This window comes from Muntiacus reevesi, chromosome 19 (assembly GCF_963930625.1).
Source record: "Muntiacus reevesi chromosome 19, mMunRee1.1, whole genome shotgun sequence".
Lineage (NCBI taxonomy): Eukaryota > Metazoa > Chordata > Mammalia > Artiodactyla > Cervidae > Muntiacus > Muntiacus reevesi.
This window is the reverse complement of record NC_089267.1, coordinates 36,372,069-36,396,165: the sequence shown is the minus strand read 5'-3', so window position 1 is coordinate 36,396,165 and position 24,097 is coordinate 36,372,069. Positions and strand designations below refer to the sequence as shown.

Sequence of the window (24,097 nt, the reverse complement as noted above, 5' to 3'; positions counted from 1 at the left end):
GCAGTGAGGTGCAACGCAGAGACTCTGCTTCCTAATGATCTCTCTCACCACTAACTACGAATTACGCTCCAGCACACAGGATTTTGGGGCACAGCCAGGGAGGAAGCAGTTGGCTTGGAAACCAAGTTCTGCTCCTAGCTCCGCTATTTATTTGCTTTGTGATTGGGCAAACAGAGAGGGTATAGCAACACTCACATATTAAACAACCCACAGCATCCAGGCAGGTACAAGGAATGAATGGAGTATGTGAGGCGGGGCTGGGGTGAGCGGAGAACCCCACTCCATTCCAAGGGGACAGCTGCAATGCTGCCTGGGCAGGCTGCTGTCAGGACGGAAGGCAGGCTTGGCCAGACCTCCTTTTTTATTTTTTCAAGAGAAGCTGGAAATCTCAGTTTTTATACAAAAGTGCTCGTTTTAAATGTTGGTTTGAATTTTTTAAAGGCACCATGTGGTCCCAACAAAAAATAAATGAGGGTATCATCCCTCATCCAGCCCAGAGACTGGTTTGCTAACTTTCTAAGTCATAAGAGCGTTTCCTTGGCTTCTTTTTCTGTTCAATAGGAAACTGACTGCTATCTGCCCACCATTTGGGGTTTACTTAAGAGCATTTTGTTATCACATAACAAAAAATCCAAGTACATTCAGGCATACAAAGCAGGGTAACCCAATCCCTTATTTTTTTTAAAACTAGGTTTACACAAAGGCCCACACATGGGGCTTGATGTTTTGTGGAATTATTTGAAATGTATACTTATAACCCCTGTGGCTCAAACGATAAAAGAGTCTGCCTGCAATGCAGGAGACCCAGGCTTGATACCTGGGTTGAGAAGATCCCTTGGAGAAGGAAATGGCAACCCACTCCAGTGTTCTTGCCTGGAAAATCCCATGGATAGAGGAGCCTGGTGGGCTACAGTTCATGGGGTTGCAAAGAGTCAGACATAACTGAGCGACTGTCAGTCATACTTATATTTACATGTTAGCTTCTGAAAAATCCAAGAGCTAAATTGTAATAACCTTAGAGGATGAGAGGTGAGTAATTGGAGCAAGTGGTGGGGTAAAATCTTGCTTGGAATGCCTTTGATTCTTTTTTTTAAGAGATGCTATGTGGAGACAGTCCTCCACAGAGGCTCTGTCATTAAGGGCAGCCGAGATGTGAGGGGGTTACCACAGGAGAACTCGAGGTGAAGATGAAGTTTCACCATTTAAAAATGGGTGAAATGACAAATGTTTGTATGTTAATGGAACGAACAACATGTTAAAGCAAACAGACAAGCAAGCAAAAAAAAAAAAAAAAAAAAAGAAGTCCAAATACTAAATAAAGAAACTGTGTCAGCAGAATACTAGATAATGTTGGGTACAGTAAACATTTTACTACTAAGAGTTAAGAAACCAGGATCTATTTCCACAGGTTTTGCTAAACAAGAAGTCAGGAAAAAAAAAAATCTTTACTACAACACACACTGTCCCACATTTTACACTGTGCCATTTCTGTATTTGTCCTTTTTAGCCTACTTCTAGCAGAATCTCTCTCTTTGCTAAAATACATTAGTTGCCATGGAAACGATGTCATAGTGTGTAAAACCATTTACTGTCCTTGGAAAGGCATTCATGATGAAACTGAACGGCAGCATGTTTTAAAAAGAGATCCAACAGAAAGCAGTCGTGTAAGAACACAGATCTCAAAATCGTGATTTCAAAGTACTCCTCCACTACCACCGTCATGTGGCCCCGTTTTCCCCAAATCAATCAGAAAAGCACCTTTCCTTGCCACATACACCAAGTATACGCCAAACAAAATCTCTGGCCTAATGCTGGAGGAAACAATAGACGCACTAAAATTCACACTTTTCGCCCTCGGTTGGGAGAAAGGGTGGGGGTGGGGGCGGATGGGAGACTGAGAATCAGAATGGTTTGTAGGCATCATAACACCTCTGATGGTGGAGAAGGAGAAGGATGTAGTCTGTTACATTCTGCTGTCCAACTCTGTTATCAGAGATAGAAATAATATTTAGGTCATAGAGATTTAGGCTTGCATTCCTTATCCCCATGGATTAGCAAGACACTTCCTCTGTTTTCTTTTCATCGACTCAAATCATATTCACTCCTTCGAGAAAGTGTATTGAGTGGCTCTCATGAACCACCCTGGCAGAGAATAGACAGGCAAGGTACGTGGCACCTGGAAGCTTAAAATCTACAGGGCCAGCTAGGTGAGTAGAAGCTTAAGAGGCTCCCTGGGCCATGGTGAAGAGTTCAACTATTCCAGCTCAAGAGGACAATACTGAGGCGTGTTACCCAGCAATGTGTTCTCACAAGGACTTTTATAAAAGCTCACTCAGCAGTGGGACTGGAAGCTAGCAATACAGGAGGGCAGAGCAGCAGGCTTATCAGAACAGTCTGGCCAAAAGAGGACAGTATGAAACAGACAGACAAATGTGATCTCTGACTAGGGAGACTTGAGGGGGTTTAGTCGTTCAGTCATGTTCAACTCTTTGTGACCCCATGGACTATAGCCTACCAGGCTCCTCTGTTTGTGGGATTTCCCAGGCAAGAATACTGGAGTGGGTTGCCATTTCCTTCTCCAGGGGATCTTCCCAACCCAGGCATCGAACCCAGGTCTCGTGCGTTGTAGGTGGTCTCCTGCATTGCAGGCGACCTTAGGTCCTGCCTTATCTGTGAAAGTGCTAGATTATACCCACTGCCCCTGCAGCCCATCAGATGAAGCTTTGTCCAGATGTTTCATTTGTTTAAACCAAAGACTGTTATTAAGATTTGCATTAAAAGGCACCAAGATTGGGTTTGGTACCTTCCACTTTGGTGGCGCAGTGGTAAAGAATCCACCTGCCAATGCAGGAGACCCAAGAGATGCAGATTTGATCCTTGGGTCAGGAAGATCCCCTGAACCAGGAAATGGCAACTCCCTCCAGTATTCTTGCCTGGAAAATCCCATGGACAGAAGAGCCTGGCAGGCTGCAATCCATGGGGTTGCAAAGAATCAGATGTGACTGAGCACACAGTCTCCACTTTGCTTTTCCAGCTTCGGCCATGGTCTTGCCTACCAGTGATGAGACAATTGCATGGGGAAGAGAATTTTCATCCTAACATGTGACTAAGTTGGAACAGTAACCAATGACAGTCCATCGGTTTTCCTGTCCTTTTTCAGTCTTGGCTGCAGCAAATACCTTTCTTTCAAGGAAAACAGGTAGGATGCTCACCAATAAAATAAAGAGCACTTGAACATAAGCAGCTGGAGCAGCTAACTCCTTGCATTCTCCCCTGGGAGACCCCTCCACACACCGGATGAACTGACCAGCTGTGCTAACCCATGCTGCGGCCAGAGATGCACAAAACTCCGGTCAGAAGCGTCCATGGGAAACAGAAAATTACAGGTTAGGTGTATGTGAAATATTTACAGGAAACAGACCTTTACAAAAATGATGTGAATGTGCTTATGACAGTGTTTTTGTCATTTATTGATTGCTATTCTATTTTACTTTGCAATATCCCCTTCAGCAACAATGGGCTGAAAAAGAAAAAACAAATTAAATGAAAAATTACCACATTTTTGCTGTTTTAAGAAAGTTGATGATGAATGTGAGCTCGCACAAAATGTTCTCTGGTATTATCTAGCATGGGAGCCTCACTGATAATATTCACTCTGTAAGTCTGTATATACTAATACAATATACTGATGCTAAGGAAGCATCAGCAACTACCTCAAATGTCAACATAACAGTTATTGTAATAAGACTGTGCCCAAGGATGACAATTTAACACAGACAGCTATGGAAGGCTCACTGATAGCACTCTAGGAAGCATGACTTTTCCTTTGGATCAAATGACTGCTATTCTATGTTGATTCTACTTATTTTTGAGTTCAGTTTTTTTTTGGTTTTTTTTTTTGTGCACATTGGAAAAGTGAAGTGATACCTTTAATTTGTTGGTTTCATTAGCAGAAGAAAAACCATACAAATGATTCCAGTTGTAAGTTAGCATTAACAGGTGTTTTAAACAGAAAAAAATCCATTAATTTCAATTATGGTTTTATTTTTTCCCCCCATCTATTTCCTGGGATCAAAATAAAGCTTGTGAAAGTTCATTCTGTCACAGGTGGAATATCTCATGCTACTGTGACTACAACTGTTAATTGGTCAAAAGTTTAACACAAGATGTTGTTTTTGCAGAATACAAATTTTGTGATGCTATAAATAATTGTCCTTACTAAATCAAGAAACCTATGGGCAGAAAGTTATTTGAAGTGGGTATGGCATACACCTAATTCATAACTGCATTCAACAAGTGGCTATATCCTAACAAACTGCAATTGCTACGTCTACAGATTCTCTTGCAAACAGAAAAACTGGACTATGAAATTTTTGTGATCAAGTGTTTTTGTGAATACAAAAAACACTGCGGCATTGTAAGTACACATCTTCTATTTTGCTGCCTGTCACCATCAACTAGGCTTTAGAAATGTTTGAGAAATGATTCTCTAAATCAACCTAAGTGTGTTTGATGGTATGTGGATGAATGCTGTGAAGTTGGGGTGTGTTCTGTTCTGAAACAGTTGGAAATCTTTGTTCAACGTAAGGAATGAAGTGCCAAAACATTTCAGATTTTAAAAAGCGTTTAACCAAGTGCAGTTACTGAAAACAAGGCTTACAAATAGGAAGATGTTAAAATTTATCCCAACAAGAGCAAAGAAAGGCACTAACCACATTAGAGAATTCAGAGTCCAAGTTTTAATTCTAAAATAGGGTTATGGATGTTTTGGAGCATCTAAACTTGTGGCAATATTTTGATGATGTTCCTGGTTTTAATCAGATACATTTATATTCTGTACTACAACGGAGTTAAATTAGAAATGATCTATAATTTTGTGTCATCTAAATGTGATAAGGTATTTAAAAGTACCATAGAGGAATTTATTTTCATGAGTTTTGCCTTACAACAAATATTTATCGATGATAAGAATCCTGAATGGAAATTGAAAAAAAAAAAAAAAAAAAAAGAATCCTGAATGGAGATAAAAGACTTGTGAAAATATTTGGGCTAAAATATGTACACATTTCAGTATGGGGGGAAAATGCTATTCTGAGAAAAGCCTCCGTTTAGCAGAATTTGCTCTGAGCTTACGTGCATCTGTAGAAAATGCTATTTTCTGTTAAAAATATTATGCATACATAAATGCCAATTGAATATAGCAACAGTTTCAAATATTAACTATAAAACACAACTTTAAAGGATATTGCCATGCCCTCCTACAGGAAATCTTTCTGACCCAGGGATCGAAGCCATGTCTCCTGCATTGGCAGGCATATTCTTTATCATTGTGCCACCTGGGAAGCCCCATGTACCAAGAACAGTTAATGTCTTATGTTCTTTTTGTTGTTTATATAAACAGTATAAAAAGTTTTTTTTTTTCTCTAACATCTGGGACATGTTTATAATTTTTAAAAATTCTATTTCGAGATTTTGAAGGGAACTATTTCATAGGTCAAAAATACTGTGAAAATGGTTTCAGTTAATCAACATTTTTTTAAGTTCTATAATTTAAACTATTTTAGTGACTCCTATCAAAAAGTGGTTATAGTTCCCCATCTCTTGCTCCCTTGGCTACACCTGACAGAGGAGGGAAATGTGAGATGTATTTATATGTCACCATAATTTTCAAGTAGGAAAATACATAAGCAGCATCTTAACAGGCAACTTCCCACCTCACTCCGCCCCACCAAACATAGGCTTTTTAAAGCAAGACTAAAGCTTTCCCTTCCAAAATTACTAGGCATTTCAAGAAACAGCAGGTTTTAAAACATCTTCTTAAATGCAGCATCATCCTCTTATGAATGTCAAAGAGAGATTAAAATGTATTTAAAAAGAGCTAACTGGTCCCCCCCATCTCATTTGAGTGTTCCGATAACTACTTATGAATTATACTTGGAAATGAATCCCTTTATAAACTCATGCTTTATTTAGTACATGAGGATTGAATAAAAATGAAGAGCTTCTCCCATTATAGTCAGTCAGAGAGTGTAATTTCCAGTATTCACCTTGATACCTTTAAGATATGAAGGATCACACCCAGTAAAAATGATCTTCTAGCCCCCAGCATCACAGCCGAGTTCATGAGAGAGAGGCCTGAAATTCTGATACTTTGCACTGACCTGACTCCATGGCAACCAAGGACCCTGAGAAGTGCCACTAGTTAAACCATGGAAAGTCCAAATCTTCACTAAACTTTGGAATACCCAGTGGACAACTCTGATTGTCCTTGAGAGCACAGATCTTTCCACTTCTTGCCCAGAATGAATCAAGTACTAAGCCACAATTTACACAAAGGGAAAAGTATACTACATGAATACAACTAGGCAAATTTGCCACCATCACCATTGTCACCATCATCACCACCATCATCCTGTTAAAAGACAGCTCAAATGCAATATGCAAGGTTTGAAATTTATAATTACTACCCAGCTGTGCACATTTTTCATAGTTGATTTCAACTTGATCATGACCACTGCATTTCTGCTTACCATAGGAAAAAAAACAACAACAAACAAACCATCTTGCTACTGCAAGACAACTTGCTCTTCAGATTTAAAAATTTCGCTCCTTCAGGGCAATTAGTCAAATTGAGCTCATCTCAGACTGTCCCTCAGGGCTGTGTTCCTTCTCTCCCCCTCCTTCCCCGAGGGGCTGATTACAGAGCCCCACATGATGGGGTGAGGACCTGGTCTCGGCCCTGCCCTCCAAGCCCTTACTGGCCTCCCTGGGATGTCTCATCCCTTTGTTCTGCATGCTGGCCTGGTTCTGCTGACGGGATTGGTGGAAATCTGCTGCTCCAATCCCAGCCAGTCCTCAGCAGTGGGACTGACCCAGTTTACTCTGTGACCTCTTCATCCTGACCCTGGGACACCCCGCCCAGCTCTCACAGCACCTCCACAGCGGTCCAACGATGTGGGATTTCTCCTACGCCATGTATAAGCTTTGGGAACAGGGGGAAGGGATATCAGCTCAGGGCCGTTTCTCCTTAAATGTGCCCCAGGGCAGGGTCAGTCCATCGTGGCTTTCTTCCAGAGTTCCAAGTAGAGTTGCAGGGTACACGTGCTCTCTCCCTGCAGATTCTCCTGGAGTGGGGGACGTCAAGCCTCCTCCAAACCTCTGCCACCTCCATCCTCCAACCCAGGAAAGCATTTCCTCCTGCTGGTAGCCTCTCTGTACAATACACGCCATGTCTTCTGAGACCCGGCTCCTTGGAATCCACAAATGGTTTTCTGCTAACAAAGCTTGCCTCTCTTAAATGAAGGCCTGGGCTAACTCTGGTCGCTCAAACAGGCTTCAAGGTCCTGTTTTGGAAGTCAGAAACCAAACAATGTCTTCTTTGTCTTAGGCCATTCTCTGTCCTCCCCCTGAAGTAATGGAATCCTTCGGCTCAATGGGGGAGACTCCCAGGGCAACAAGAATTAAAAAGGAAGGGAAAGTAAATTGAATACCAGTTCAAAACATTATCCCCACCAAGCCGGTTGGTCATAATGCAAGGTCTCAGGGGTCCCAGAACACTCATCCAGGATTTGTTAAAAGTGCAATGGACTGACATGCCATTTCTCTAGAAACACCATTTATACATAATTTGAAGCAAGGGCCAAAAGGGGACTATGACTTTCATTTTCTTGAATTCTTTCTATAAGAATGATTGTCCTTACTCTCTATTCTACTGTAGAATAGACCCATTCAGCAGGAAGTCAGCTGGTTCGGCATCATTCGGAACTCTCCACCTCCTAGGTTTCTTCTTCCCAGGGTGAGAAGGCCCTTGCGTCTCCTCCATATCCACTGTGTTCACCCATCCTTAAAACCCTGGACCCTTTCTTTTCTTATCCATCACCCCAGTTCCAGTTGACTCCCCTATCCAGCCATTACCTTCTCTGGGTGCTCAGTCATGTCTAACTCTTTGCAACCCCACGGATCGTAGCTCTCCAGGCTCCTTTGTCCATGAAATTTTCCAAGCAAGAATACTAGAGCAGGGTGCCATTTCCTACTGCAGGGGATCTTCCCGACCCAGAGATCGAACCCACATCTTCTGCATCACCTCCTTTGGCAGGCAGATTCTTTACCATTAGCACCACCTGGGAAGCCCTTGCAGCTAATTCAACTGATGCTTTCTTTAATCTCTTTGAGCATCCTCCTCATTTTACTGTTCAAACCAACTCTCAACTCTAGGTTACCCCAAGGTCAGATTTGCTATTCCCAAGTGACAAATACTACCAAGCAAAGTCATAAAACTGGGCTCAAAGGACCCATTAAAAACACAAATTCCAAAGGGGTTTCCCTACTTCTCTGAAATACTTTTTAATCTATTAACACATTATACTATATTTTTCTGACTGTTTGGTTTTTTTCCTGTTTTCTCCAAGTCTCCCTTCCATCTCCAAATCTTCCACCCTCAGATGATGGCTCAAGCCTTCAATTTTACTGAAAAGTTTTTCAGGACACTCCATGCTTTTGAACTTCTTTTCACATAAAAAATTTCACTGTTAGTTTCACCCATCTTACAGCAATAGTTTAAAATCACACACGTAAAGAATACTGTGCCTATTCTTTTGCAGGCATTCACACTTGCAATACCTTTCTTATCTTTCTTTCTCCTCCCAGGTTACTGCTAATAATTGTCCCTTTGAGGGCTATGGTGGGTTGAATGGTGGCCTCCAAAATATGTCCACCTGAATCCTGGGAACATGACCTTCTATGGGAAAAGGGTCTTTGAGATGTAATTAAGGTAAGGATCTCTAGATGAGATCGTCCTGGATTAGGGTGGAACCTAAACCAGGGATAAGTGTCCTATTTACAAGAAAAGTCCACATAAAGACACAGAGAGGAGAAGCTATGTGAAGATGAGGGTAAAAAGTGTACTAATGGGTCTACAAGCCAAAGAAAGTCAAGGGTTGCTGGCAGCCACGGGAAGCTAGGAAAGAGGCGTGGGACTCAGAGTCTTCCTCGGAGTATCCATAAAGAACCAACCCTTCTGACACCTTAATTTCAAGACCTCTGGCCCCCAGAACTGTGAGAGGAAAGGTTCTACTGTTTTAAGTCACCTGGCACATGGTCATTTGTTATGGCAGCCACAGGAAATTAATACAAGGAATCCTTCTCTGCTTAATGGTCCTCTTGAGTGGATCATTTCTGCATGTTCTGGCTCAGGGGAGCACAAGCAAGGTTCCTCCCACAGTGGCCGTTCTCTATCTCAGGCGCATGGGAGCCTTGCTATGGGGTGGAGGCTGGGGCCTTTCACCCCTGGAAATGACCTCTGTCACAAGCAGGGATGTGAGATCAAGGGAGGGCACTGGGCCTCTCCTTGGGCCACTGTAAATGGGGCACTTGTAATACTTTGCTACACTGGACTCCTCTCCCTATGGTATAGGTGGGCTGAGGTCCCATCAGAGAGTATTTGGGGCTGCAGTTTTCTAAGCACCAATCCTCCCTACATTACACTCAGGTCTAAACTGACCGGGGGTGGGGGGTCCCAGCTGGTGTTCAGTCACTCACTCGTGTTCGACCCTCTGCGACCCCATGGACTGCAGCGCGCCAGGCTTCCCTGTCCTTCACCACCTCCTGGAGCTTGTTCAAACTTATGTCCATTAAGTCAGTGATGCCATCCAACCATCCTGTCCTCTGTCATCCCCTTCTCCTCTTGCCTTCAATCTTTCCCAGTATCAGAATCTTTTCTAATGAGTTGGGTCTTTGCAAAGTACTGGAGCTTCAGCTTCAGCATCAGTCCTTCCGATGAATATTTAGGATTGATTTCCTTTAGGACTGGCTGGTTTGATCTCTTTGCAGTCCAAGGGACTCTCAAGAGTCTTTTCCAACACCACAGTTCCCTGGTGGCTCAGCAGTAAAGATCCACCTGCAACGCAGGAGATACAGGAGACACAGGTTCGATCCCTGGGTCAGGAAGGTCCCCTGGAGGAGGGATTGACAAGCCACTCCAGTATTCTTGCCTGGAGAATCTCATGGACAGAGAAGCCTGGCGGGCTACAGTCCATGGGGTCACAAAGAGTCGGACACAACCAAAGCAGCTAAGCACATAGGCATGCGTAAAGTGACCACAACCTCCCAGGAGCTACGGACACCCACAGAGGTATGTGGGTTCTTCTCCTGACACTGTAGTCCTTGCAGGTTCATAAATCACACCTCATCAGCCTTCACTGAGCAGTTCTCAGCCCCCTAGAGAACTACCTCCAACTCTCAGCAGTTTGAAATCAAGAATCTGTTGAAATAATAACCATAAGTAGTACTGAGAATTATACGGTCAACCACACTTCCATGAAAAGAAGGGTGTAGTATGGCATACTATCTGTGCCTTGGCCCTAACCTGCTAACAGAATTAGAAGCTGGGATCATTGCATCTTTACCCAAGAGGGTAAAATAAAAGATGGAACCTAAAGCATTACGTGCAACCAAAATCTGGATTCTAACACAGGACACTGAGGATCTACGGATGCATTGGATGTGATGTGTTATCTGCAAGAAGAAAATTTACTCAAGATGCATCTCATTCCAGAAGTACTGAGAACACTTGTAAGACCTACCAGACTTGAAGCATAGACTCAAAATCAACAAGCACTTAATAAATGCACAGTTCTGTGTAGTGTTTCATGGCACAAATTAAATGAGGTATGCTTCCAGCCTTCTAGAAGCTTGCTACTGAAAATAGACAATATTGACACTGCCATGTACCAGAGTGACTAAACATGAACAAACTGGATAAACACATGAAGTGGTGACATTACAGGCTCGCCAAGGGGAAAGTGCATTTTGTTAGTGGTGTGTGATCTCTGACATTTAAGGTGGTGGTTGTGGCGGTGGAGAGGCGGGCAGGAAAAGCTCTGAAATCACAGACAGCGCATGGCGAAGAAAGGGAAAAAAGTTCACTACCTCTTTCCAAAGACCATAACGGCATTTCAAACAACAGTGAAGCATGAGGTCCGCCCCTTCCCCTCTTTGCTGCAGCAGTGGTCCATATACACAGAATGTGTTTTCAAGGCTCTGCCTCGGATACATTAAAGGTGGCATCCAGGTGAGGGCTAGGCAGGGGAGGCCATTAATGAGGAATCACAGAGTGCTTTTCACAAGGAGCTGAGAAGACTCTTAATGCGGGGCTGACAAACATCCCTGTTGTGCTGTTGTGTCTTATGTTACAGAAATGACTCAAGCAATCGCTCCCCGCAACCACGGAAAACATTTTGTAAGACTTACTGTCAATCACTCTTTTGAAGGATATACAGAGGCTGTGGTTGGGATGCAGTGTTAAATCATTACTCTGTAGGACCTAAAGCCCAAGATGGAACCCTCCTTCCCAGCTAAAGAGATTCTTCAGCTATGCCAAGCGAACAGAATTAATGCATGGGGAGATGGCACCCACGTAGCCATCGTGGCTTTCACGCAGCCGAGGAACCTTGGCCAGTGCAGCTCCGAGAAGCCCAGGTTTCCTGTGGGCAGGGGCACAGTAGTGAGCCTACCTCCCCGCCTTCCCTGGGCCCCACAGACTCTCAGGCCCAGCCCTGTAGTTCATCCTGCCACTCTTTCCTCTTCCATCATCCACTGTCATATTTTTCCAGTTTCCTCCAGATTTTGAAACATTCTGCACTTTTCCCTGGTCTTGGATGTCACTGGGCACTGGCTGGTAACATCCTATTTTTTTTTTTTTTAGTGAAAATCCTGTTGATGAAAACCTGATGACAGGGGGCAAGGAAGGAACTGTTTTGCTGACCGCACTAAATTTTTAACAAAAAGCTAAAGATTACAGACAAAAGAGCTTTAAACACACACCGTTCTCAGAAGACAATGGTGGGTCCTAAAACAGTATAGCACAGTCCCAAACCTAAGTCACATGGATCCACAGAGAGAGAACCTGATGCCATCAGAGACTACAGAAGCTCAATGTCCAAGAAGATGCCAGCAGATGGCCAGGAAACTAGCTACAGATTCCAGGGCCCTGCCCCCAGAGTCTATCTGAATAGACACCTGCTGAGCATCTACACTATGAATAACTCTGCTACAAGCTACAGGGGGACCAAAAAACCCCATGGTACCAGGCCATGGTCTACTGAGAAGATGGGACCCACATATACAGATTTCCGCGAGACCTGGACTCTAGTCTAAACTAAAGGAGGAACTGGATGTACTGACTGTGGGCAAGTCACAGAAATTCTCTGCTCCTTGGATTCCTCACATCAGGAACACCTCCTCAACTAGAAAGCACAGGATGAAGCAGCTGGAATCATTTGCAAACCACAGGAAAGAGTGAAGGACATATCAAGAGAATATCAATCGGGCAAAGGTGCTCACCAAAGAAAGCCACAGAACTGGTGTTTTCAAGCAGGAAACGGTGATAAAAGATACAGAAAGACAGAGTGTGACAAACTCAGGCCCTGTATCTGAAAATGATGAGGGGCTGTTTATATTTCTAGGAGGTCAGACAATAAACTAGACAAGAAAAAGGTGAACCTCTCCAAACTCTGAGAGCAAACAAGAGAAACCTTTAACATAAATTAGTGTTTTTCAAATATCCTTGCGTGCATACGCAACATATCACACGATTTCTGGAATAAAATTGAAACTGAAATAAAAATCAAATTTTACACGTGACAAAATTTAAAATTGTTATTGCTTCCAAACAGATACTACAATGTGTGGCAATGAAGGAACTCACTGGTGTTTATTTGCCTTTTCAGTAGAATTTAAATTGGGCGGAATTTCACAGAAATATAGATTCAGTAACTTTTTCTGGGGATTAGAAGAAGAAAAGGTTGGGAAAAGCGCCCTGAGCTTTGTTGTGGGAAAGGCGATCTGACTCATTTTTAATTTTCCATTAAAGCCCTACTTTTCAGTATAAAGCAGATGGAATCCTTATACAACTCCATGAAAAGCCTACTATTTTTGGGTACCTCAAAGATGGAAGCTCTGAAGAAAATGAAAGTGTTTGACTGCATCAGATGAAATCCCACCAGCACATTCAAAAGGAGCAGGTACTTAGAAATCTTAAAAACACAAGGTAAGAGATCTTTCTGTGGCGGATTTCTGATCCCCAGCCTCCCCTGGGCTCACTTCCCTCTGCCTCTGATGGATGATTTTCTACCCCTTCAGCAGCCAGCTCCCACCACTGTGGCTCAGAGTCACTCTGCTTCTTCGTTCCTCATCTTTCAGAAGCTGCCTCCCTGATGGGTTCCATCCTCAGGGCCGTTCTCATATATAGAATGTCAGCGTTAACCCTGCTCACCCCATACCTACTGAGCCAGAACTGGGCCTGGGACTACGCATTCTCTAAGACCCTCAGAGAACTGTCATGCAACTCCGGCCCCAAAGCCCTTTCCTTATCATGAGATAAGCCCTGGGTTGACGTTTCCTGTTTGTCTCCCTGCCAGGGTGGATGGAAGAAAGAAGAAGGCCTATCTTTATGTGTATGAGCTGTGAAGTACTGGGCTAGGAGGTGGTGAGCGCTCGTTGGAGAGATGGAACAAATTGAGCATTAAGAGCGTTGGTTCTGGATCAGACTGACTGCCTGGGTTCAGAGTCCAGCTCTGCTTACTAGTTGTGTGACCCTGACCAAATCACCACACCTCCAGGCCTCAGTTTCCCTATCTGTTAAATGGGAAGAACAACAGTACATCATGAAATCATGCTGGGTGTTGAGCTGGCAAGTCAACCATGAATAAAACAGTCTGACTTCCAAAGAGCTCCCAAGTCAGGAAAAAAGGCCAGTATCTTCCTACTATCCAACCCAGCTGACCCATTCTGCTTTAGAGGTCAGGCTGTGACAAGGGTGAAGACGAGCTGGTAACCAAGTACCACGGAGCCCCAAAGTAGGACCAACAGGGGCTTCCCGGAAGGTAAGTCTTCATGAAGTCATCAGAAGAAGTGGGGCTTCCCTGAGGGCAAAGGTACTTTTCCTATCCCCCAAAATCTAATGCAGAAGTAACTGCAAGGCAAAAGCTTTGAAAAAGCTTTGAAAAAGGTTTGAAAGTACACAGGGAACAAGGAACAGTTTTGGAGCAAAAGCAGGTGTGAGTTTAGGAGCCAGACAGACCTGGCTTCTCTAATAATTAGCTGTGTGACAATGGGCAAGTTACTTTTCTGAGCCTCAATCTTCCCATCTGATCAATGGGGGTAATACCCGCCTCGTCTAGTTGTGATGACTAAGTAAATTACTGTATGTAAAGCATTTCAGGCCTCTGGGATTCAATAATAAAGGCAAGTATGATTATTATTCTGGTGTATTTAGGGAGGGGTGAGTGGTGGGGGGGGTGCTGTGTGCTTCTTTATACTACCACAGAGATAGGAATACAGATCAGAAAAACACAGTTCTTAGAAAAGGCCTTCTGAATTGAAATTAGCAGTGGGCTAAAACTTTCCCACACCTTATTTTCCCCTCCCTCAAACTTACATGGGTGCTCAATACACATTTGCTCAAACCAATGGGTGCTACCTGAGGACACGGGGGGACAGGGCAGAACAAGTAATGACGACCTCTGCACCCGAGATCTCCTGAATCTGTTTCACGCCCTGAGCGAGGCATGACGCGGGTCATTCAGGAAGCAGGCCAAGACGGATGGGAAAACACTCTCATCCAAACATTACAACTCAGAGTCTTACAAACGCTGTTAAAGTTTCATGAGTCAGTAAGCATTATCTTTTCTTCCCACGTTTTTATTAGACCATAAATCCATTCAATTTATACCCTTCCAGGATTACTGTGTTCTAATCAAGTCCAGAGTGCCACTTACTCGGAAGCTGTCTGAACTCCATGTCACCCAAGTCCATTTGGATAATACTGTTCAGGTTTCTCATGTGTTTTAGTAGCTAAAAATTAGATTTGCTCAACTAGAATCACTGAAAAAAATATATATATATTTCTCTAAATAACCCAAATCACCCTTTTTTCATAGGAACCACGTGCATGAAATTCATAACTCACAGGGTTTTTTTCTCTACTCTGGAGTTTATTCTACCTTCGGAAAGTCATGGTGACTTCTACAGTCAAACTCAAGGGACACACCCGCACATTGTAGATAGGGTAAAATTCTGGTTATCTGACTAAAACAAAGACATTCTTTTATAGGGCTAACTTCAAAGCACTTTTATGTTTTCTATTCTCAACAATAGAAAGGCTTTGCATTTCTTAAGAAGACTTACTAAAAATGCCATTTTCCCATCATACTATTTCAACTAATTTCCTATGTTTTCCAATAATTCTTGACTCAGAACTGACAATCACTCAACTCTTTCTAAAATGTTCAAAATCTCCTTTTCTGTACACAATACATTTTCATCCCTTCTCTAAGGGACATATGAGTTAGATGTACATGAGTTATGTGTATGTATAGATATATAGATACATACATCTATATATGTATTAACACCTGCATACACATTGCTTTTCTATGTGTGGGATACTATTCTTGGTGCTTTACATGGATCAACTCATTGACCCCTCCCAACAAGCCTCTGAAGTAGGAACTCATTTTTTTTTTTTTTAGGAACTCATTTTAAAGGTGAAGAAAGGGAGGCACAAATAGATTAGGTAACTGGGCCCAGCTGGAAGGGGTTACACACACCCCTTACCTGGGCTGAAAGGGTTGAAGCCTGGCTTTAACTGATGACTTCGCCATCTTGGACAAGTCAGCCAGCCACTCTGGGTTCGCATTTTCCCTCACAAGTGAAATGGACGAGCTGGACTACATGATCTCTAAGTCCCTTACTGTTCTATGTTCTCTGGGGTTTGCTAACATGTTTCTACCTTGGTCTGGGGAGCAGCAGAGTTTTAGATTTCTGTGGTCACACTGCTCTGGCTGGATACAAAACCCAACTGCACTTTTCATTCTCAATCCTGCTTAACCTCCGGGACACAGCCCTCTCCTCCTGAGAATCAGGGCCCCCTCCCTCCTCAGCCGGCCCAATCCTCTGGCTGCACCTCTCTTATCCAGGGCCTGGGGGCCTCTGCTCCCCCGGCTCGCTCTCAGCCTTCTTTGTTCTTCCATTCAACACATTCTTCCTCACTGATACTGTCCATATCCACAGCTCCCAGTATTTTGTAAAATGCTAATAGATTTATATCTGATTTATATCCTACTCCTCAATCCAGACCCATCTATTCAACTGCCTACAAGATACCTTGACCTGAAAGTCCAAAGTGTGCATGATAAAAGTCATCACTAAAACACCCGCTCCCTGTTCTTACTGCACTGCTTGTCTGCAGGTCTTTCTCCACCTACTCTCAAGAACCCCGCTGCTGCCTCTCTGCAGCCCCACAAGGTACTGTCTCACCCTCTCTTATCCTGTCTCTCTTGTTCCATCCCCACTTCTGTGCAGCACTCTATCTATGACTCATCTGAGCTTCCACAACTACCTTAGCAGCATAGATGTTGACCACTCTCTGGTTAACAGCCCACACTGTGGCCAAACAGATCTTCATAAAACAAATCAGACCAAAGAGGCATCTCTACTTGCAACTCTTAAACAGCATTTCTGGACAAAGTACTTTTAAGAACGCTCTCAATTTTTCCACCAGTCTCATCTCCCTCTACCATCCCCACCCACCCTAAATTACTTGCAGTTACCTAAAAAGTCGGGCTTCCCTGATAGCTCAGTTGGTAAAGAATCTCCCTGCAATGTGGGAGACCTGAGTTTGATCCCTGGTTTGGGAAGATCCCCTGGAGAAGGGAAAGGCTACCCACTCCAGTATTCTGGCCTGGAGAATTCCTTGGGGTTGCAAAGAGTCGGACATGACTGATTGACTTTCACTTTCCTAAAGTCTGTGCGCCTGCATCCTCGCTTCTCCTTCCAGGTCAGTGGCCTTCACACAACACTCAAATGGCCAGTTCCTCCTCTGACTTTCTCTGCCTGGCCACCCCAATTTCCCACCTCCCTGTGGAGTTCATGCTGCCTTGCAGACCCAGAATCATGGCAGTTATCACTGTGGTCAGAGCCTTCCTCAGGCAGTTTCTTAGGCAGGATTACAACTCTTTGTCCCTGAGGCATCTAGTTCAATGTCTGGCAAATGGTAGGTACAATGAATGAATGTTGCTTCATCAGTAAATATGTAGGACGATTCACAAACTCTTACAGGCCTATCTGTGGGCCACAGAGGATCCATCCTAAAATAAGAGAGTCACGCTAAGTAAAAGCAGTTTCAGAGTCAACATGCTTTGCTTTCCCATTTTTAGATTTTTTTTTTTAATTTCCTAGGTTAGCACGAGGGTCTAAAATGGGAAGAATGGCAATAGGAATCGACATTTTATTTTTTATTTAAACATAAAGTTATGTTTCCCAACAACCAAAAGAATCCATTTCCAAAGTATTTATGCCACCCTCCTTTATGGCATGTAACACATTTCAATCAATGTCATCATTATGTCCATATGTATTATCTTGCATATTGCCTCGTGGCTAAGGGCAAAGGCTTTGAGACCAGACTAACTGGACCTGAATCCTGACTCTACTGCTTACCAGCTGTGTATGATCTTGAGTCAGTTATTTAACCTCCTTTACTTAACTTTCCATATGTAAAATGGAGATCATAAGCAAAACTACTTCATATCATTATTTTTTTTTTTCTTAAATAAAAAAACAACAACCCTGAAGTATAGTTAGGCTTCCAGGTGGCTCAGTGATAAAGAATCTGCCTGCCAAAGCAGGAGACACAGGTTCACTCCTGGTTTGGGAAGATCCCCTGGAGTAGGAAATAGCAACCTGCTCCAGTATTCTTGCCTGGAAAATCTCATGGACAGAGGAGCCTGGCAAGCTACAGTCCAAGGGGTCGAAAGACAGCTGGACACAACTTAGCGACTAAACAACAACAGCAAAAGTTGATTTATGATATTATATTAGTTTCAGCTGTTCATACCATTATTAAGATAAGAGCTTAAACAGTGCTTGGCATATAGTAAATGCTCAATAAAACTAGCTATTATGTATTATTTTTATCTCCTCTAGCAGACTAAGTTCCTAAACAACAAGGACAGCAGAAGTATTCATTTTCACAATCCTATCTTCCAGTGCCTTGCACACAATAAGATATCGGGCTAACGTCTACAGAACTGATGAATATAATGAACTGTTTATAGCATACACACAAGGGGAAAAAAAACTGGAGAAGGAAATAGCAACCCACTCTAATATTCTTGCCTGGGAAATACAATGGAGAGGAGCCTGGCGGGCTACAGTCCATGGGGTCCCAAAGAGTCGGACACAATTTAGTGACTAAACCACAACATAGCAAAAGTATGTGCATTACTAAGTCTGATGACTAGTATGGGCAGAACTGATCCTGGGGAGGCCTATGGAGAACAGGGGCTATCCAAAACACTAGTGATTCACCTGGCTCCGGGAACTCACTTAACCCCATGGAAGACGCAGGGCTCACAGTCACCCACCCACTCAAGACATCTGTGGGTTGGAGGGGACCCTGTCAGGACTGAAGAGCTGGGCAGATGAGGCTCCCTTCCCATGAACATGGCCTGGGGCAAGAAATTTCTCCTCTAGAGTCTCTTTCATTTCCTCTTCCAATTAGAAAAGGTAGGACTGTGATTTCTAGACACTCTCCTGGCCACTCGGGAAGTCTATAAAATCAGCAGATAACAATCTAGGCCGACAAAGGTGGTACTGGAGAGCCGCATCCAAGTCAGTACCGTAGCCATCAGATCACTGTACTACAGGGAATAACTGGGTGGGAAATGGCTACTAGAATCGACAAAAAACCAAGGTCTTTGGAAACATGTTTAAAATGTGAAGGTCTGAACTTGTAAAATCAAAAGAATGAAAGCAATAATGGGTAAAGGCTCTAGGTTTCCATTTAATTCTTGATTCTTCAAATCCTTGAAGGCAATGACTGTGCTTTGTTGAGTAGCATCATATGGCAAAGTTGTGTGTGTACGTGCTCTTGACTTTTTGTGACCCTTGGACTGTAGCCCACCAGGCTCCTCTGTTCGAGGAATTTTCCTGGCAAGAATACTGGAGTGGGTTGCCATTTCCTTCTCCAGGGGATCTTCCCGACCCAGGGTTTGAAACCAGGTTCAATCTCTTGCGTCTTCTGCAATGGCAGGCAGATTCTTTCCCACTCACACCACCTGAGTTGTGGCATATAGCAAAGTTGCTGGCCCCAAATATGTATCTTCTTGACTTTTTTTCTGGTCATATGATAACTATTTCCCAGGATCCCTTGCAAGTTTAATGTGACCATTTAACTAGCCCTCAAGTAAAGGATATAAGCAGAAGTGATGGGTGTCATTTCCAGGCCAAGGCAATTAAAAAGTGGGTGCATCCCCTCTGCTCTCTCTTTTGTGCTTCTGCCAGCTGAAAGCAGATTACAGTGGAGCACCAAGGCATGGTGGAATTTGGAGCCCAGAATCACTGCATGGAGGAAAGTCACCCACTGATCAGAAATACCCATTTTGAACTATTACATGAGGAATAATAAACATCTATTACTTTTGAGTCATTATATTTTTGCAGGCCTATTTGTTATAGCTGCTAATATTAGGCTAATTAAGCCAGGTGCTTAGCACATACCAAAGACCTAACACATTTGTTGAAACAAGACCAGGTTCCTTCTTTCAATGTGTTGATAAACTAATGATGGAAATAGACACGTGCCAACCATAATGCCAGCTGCTGAAGTGTGAAAACAAAATTGGAGGCATGGTGATTTGCTTGAAGGGGAAAGGAGGAGAAAGCATCCCAGAGTAGAAGACTTTTGAGCTGGGCCTTAGGTTGAACAGAACCCAAGCAAATCAGATAGGGTTAGGAGATTCCAGACCCAGGAGAAAGCAGAGAATAAAAGTACAGAAAGCAGAACATGCATTTGTTCACATTCAACCTCATCACTCTCTTGAACTCATTCAACAGAGTGCGAGCTTCTTGTGCACTGACTTTCTTTCCTGGGTTTGGCATCAAACAACGCTTTGTTTTGTTTTTAACACTACCTTCAATAACCCTTTTGCTTTTTTTCAAATATAAAAAGTTCCAAGATGCATGTCCTTAGAAAGTGCAGAAGTAAATGTTTAATGAACCATAACAATTCTTCTCTAATAAAATTCTTGAAGAACTTGGGACGGTTCTATTACTTGTAACAGTCAAAGAGCCATGCTCTTAGGAATCAATGGGTTCGACCTAAGTTTTGACATTATTGATGAAGCATGTAACAGTCACTGGCTTACAGAATGGAACATTAAGCCCCCAGATTTACATTTACGTTTCCTTTTCAAGAGGAACATCAAGCAGATGGTTTAAGAGATCAGGCAAAAGATTCTCTACATCCTTCGCTCATAGCTAAGTGCCTCCAACACCTGAGACAGTTAACAAAACCACTTCCTCCAAAAATCTGACAGTCCCTCCGTCTGAAAGCACAGGACCCGAGGGGCAGAGGGGCAGGGACTTGGGAGAAAGAGCACAATGCGTGGAAAGTATGGCAGTGGCTTGGTGGTGAGAGGAAGGATGTGGGCGTCTGAAGGCTACCCTGAAGCAGGGAAGAGAGACACAGTGCCCAGTGGTCTTCCAAATACCAACTTAATGCTGTGTTAGCAATGTCCCCAGGAGCTTGTTTAAATACAAGGGTGAAACAACAATCACGGGGCGGACAAGGCTTCATTTCAAAAGACTTCAGTCCTCCTTAGACTTGAGAGAAGCAAGTTAGGCTGCCTCACTCCTAGCAAACATCAATATAACTCTCTTTGGGAAACAAAATTCTTCCTCTCCCACACCCATGTATCCTATCCCCTACCATGAAAGGGAGTTAAAACTGGGCAGGGGAGGGTGCTACCCTGAGAGTAAAGCAACTCTTCAGACAGCTGAGATCAATTCCCCCTTAAATCTAAGAAGTACTGCAGCCGCCAGTCAACACTACCGGTCCGTGAATACAGCAAAACGCCAGCACCTGCCACCCTGCATCTGGGGCCTTTTATTTTTTGGTAAATGTGGCAGGAAAGACTCTCAGAGAGACGATCAACTGCTTTATCTGAGCAAAAGGGAAGCCCCAGGGAAAAGAAACAAGAAGCATCGCGCCCATCCTTGGGCACTTTGTGCGTCTCCTCTCTGTGCACTGAAAGGGCTCTTTGTGTCACTCACACACACACACACACACACACACACACACGCACACACACACACACCCCGGGCGAGTCTGTGTGATTTATTGGTGGGAGGAGGGGCAAGAAGGGTGATTTTATTATCCCTCTTCTCACTTAGTCCCAGCAAATCTCCGCCGGGGCCCAAGCTTGGTGGCCTCTTTCTGGCTCAGTCCCCTCCGCCTGTGGCCGCAGAGATAAGAGAGGGGAGGCGACCAAACAAAAACAGTCATCGATCTAGGGAAGTAGAGAGGAAATCCAGCGAGCGGAGAAGGAAGGAGAAAGGACCCTGAGGGAGCTGGAGGGGTGGAGGGGTCAGAGGAAGAGGAGCTGAGGCTCCGGCACGGGGGACTGGGGAAGGGTGGGTGGTGGCACAGGAAGAGTGGAGGGGAGGATGGGGGAAGTGCAAGGGAGGTGCCAGAAATAAGCTGGAGGATGCGATGGGGAAGGCGACGGCCACAGGAGGAGGAGGCCGAGAGGTGGAGGAGTGGGGCAGGGGTGGAGTGGGGTGGGGAGGGAAGCAGCACGGGGCATCAATTATTAAGTGATTACATCATCCCTGACATTAAAACAACACACACAGCCCGGGTCCCCGCGGGGGGCCCCGAAAAGAGGGCGGAGGCGGAGTCAGGGCCAGCCTAGCCACCCCCCCAAGCCAATTCCTATTCACACCCTGAGGAAATAGACCCCCCAGCCCTGGGCTACCTCGGGGCTGCAGCCCGCAGAGGTGTCCTCCGGAGCGACCACAGGAAGACTCCAAGCGAGGCCAACTCCCCGGCAGCCCCGCGGGGAGCCCCAGAGGCGGCGATGGCCAAGAGACTGCAGCGCCGGGCCCCGCGGCGGGGGCGGCGCTGCGCTGGGCGCCCGCGGCCCGCATCTCCGCAGCATCCCCGCGGCCCCGCGGCGCATCCCCGGCCGCTTACCTGCGCTGCGCTCAGGCTCCGGAGCCCATTCACATGGTCCACTCCCCGCCTCCTCCGGCGCGGCCGAAGCGGCTCCGGTGGTTGCTCGGCGGGCCCGGGAGCCGGTGGGCCTTCGGAGAGTGCCCAGCGGGCGGCGCCGGGTGTCCCCGGCCCGGCGACCGGATCCCTCCCAGGCGCGGGCGGCGGCTTTGTGTGCGCCTGGGGAGCCCTCGGTGCGCGGGGTGAAGCGCCGCGCGCCCGGGCGGTGATGGACGCGCGGCTCCGAGGGCAGCCTCTCCTCTGCTCCCGCGGCCGATCGGCGGGCGGGTCTCGGCGGCCTTCGGCTCGCGGCGACCCCTCCTCCTCTCCCGCGGCAGCCCCCTCCCCGCCGGCTCCGCTTCTGACAGATGGCGCAACTGCAACGACGCGCCGCCGCTGCCGCGGCTGCTCCGAGCTACTCGCGCTGATGCTCCAGCCCCTCCAGTCCCAGCGGGGAGTGAGAGAGGGCGGGAGGCCCCGCGAGAGTGGCAGGCTCCGCTGTCCTATCAACGAGCCCCTCGGGAGCAGCGGGCGGCGACCATTGGTGGTTGGAGCGGAGGCGGGGCGGCGATGGGTGGGGCCACCGAGTGGGCAGAGCGTTCCCGTGGCATTGGGCATCCTGGCGTGCGTGCGGTGTTAAGGGTGTGAGGGGATGCTAGATTGGAAGAGTTCTACGTGTGTGTTTTTTAAGGTTTACGTGGACTTGAGGTAGTGGGTTAAGGTAAGGAAAGAAGAGGAGAGTGTGAGCTGCAGTTTCTGCTTTGGAGAAGGTTGCAGCCGCTACTGCAGAAAGGCATCTGCCATTCCCTCAAAACCATGGGAACCTGCCTTGAGAAAGGGCTGTCTTTCCTTTTCGTTGTCTTTTCATTTGAAGGTGGGAGGATAAATTGGAAAACTGTTAGGGTGATTAAAGTGTTTTCTCTGATCAAACCGAAGAGTGCGGAGCAAGGGAGAATCCCATCACAGAAACCTGGAAACTCACAGTTAATATTATTAGTAATTATAAGGAGGAGTAGGAAGAAAAGAAAGGGGATAAAATGGGATAAATTAGGATGAATTTATAGTCTTCTGATATATATATATATGCAAAAGTCTGCAAGGAAGTATTAGGGAAATAGGAATAGGGGTTGGAGAGGGCAGGCAACTACTAAGGAATCTGCAATCACAGAGTGGAGATTTGTTTGTGTAGTTTTTTCCAAAAGCATGTTTAATTGTAGCCATTGGTTGTCTTTGGTTTCTCATGAATTCAGCCTTCTCATGTTTTTTTTCCTTCTCTAAATCAGATTTTCCTTGATGAAATAATAGCTGGTGTAATATACAATTGGGAGTGCATCAGTCTTTATTTCCTATCCAGCATTTCTATGGCCGGATGTAACTTCATTAAAAAAAGCAAACACTTCAGCTTCCTGATTTTCTTTATAGGTAATTCCTGTTTACTGAAAGTTCTGCTCTAAGGCATGCTCAGATTCATTCTTTTTAATGATTTTGGCAAGAATCCTACCCTGCCCCCTCAGCAAAATATAGTGTTCTGAGAAATATAAGTGAATTGGCATCTGCTTCTGTGTTCAAAATCTATAATATTACCTTTCCTGCCCACTAAGTTTTTTTTTTTTTTTTCCCCGCTAAGTTTTGAGTGTAGTTTTTCAAATACCAGTCACTTTTTCTGCCTTTTTTCTTTTTGATACATAGTACTTTTTTAAAAAAAAATTAAACTAAGAGATATTTATATGGAAACTTCCCCCTGAGAAATCTGTGCAATATTGGGTGGGGAGTGGGTTGGTTGTTTGTTTTTAATTAATTTTTATTGGAGTAGAGTTGATTTACAATGTGTTAGTTTCCGCTATGCAGCAAAGTGAATCAGTTATACGTATACATATATCCACTGTTTTAGATTCTATTCCCATATAGGTCATTACAGAGTACTGAGCAGAGTTCCCTATGCTATACAGTAGGTACGCAGTACTTTTTAAAGTTGCTAACATTTGTTAAACAATCCCCATTTTACAATTCAGGAAACTGAGGATAAGAGAAATTAATAACTAAATT

General features: G+C 44.6%; 1 protein-coding gene across 3 annotated transcripts in view; it reads right to left on the bottom strand.

Moving 5' to 3' along the window:
- Positions 1-22,512, bottom strand: part of FYN (FYN proto-oncogene, Src family tyrosine kinase) — a 215,427-nt gene extending 192,915 nt beyond the window's left edge. For 2 of the 3 annotated variants that reach the window (XM_065911317.1, XM_065911318.1), the window contains exon 1: positions 22,034-22,508. The gene's annotated coding sequence lies outside the window, so the exon portion shown is untranslated. Of the gene's footprint in view, positions 1-22,033 lie in introns of all 3 variants that reach the window. The other variant, XM_065911319.1, reaches the window with a different exon arrangement.
- Between the last annotated feature and the right edge of the window lie 1,585 nt (positions 22,513-24,097).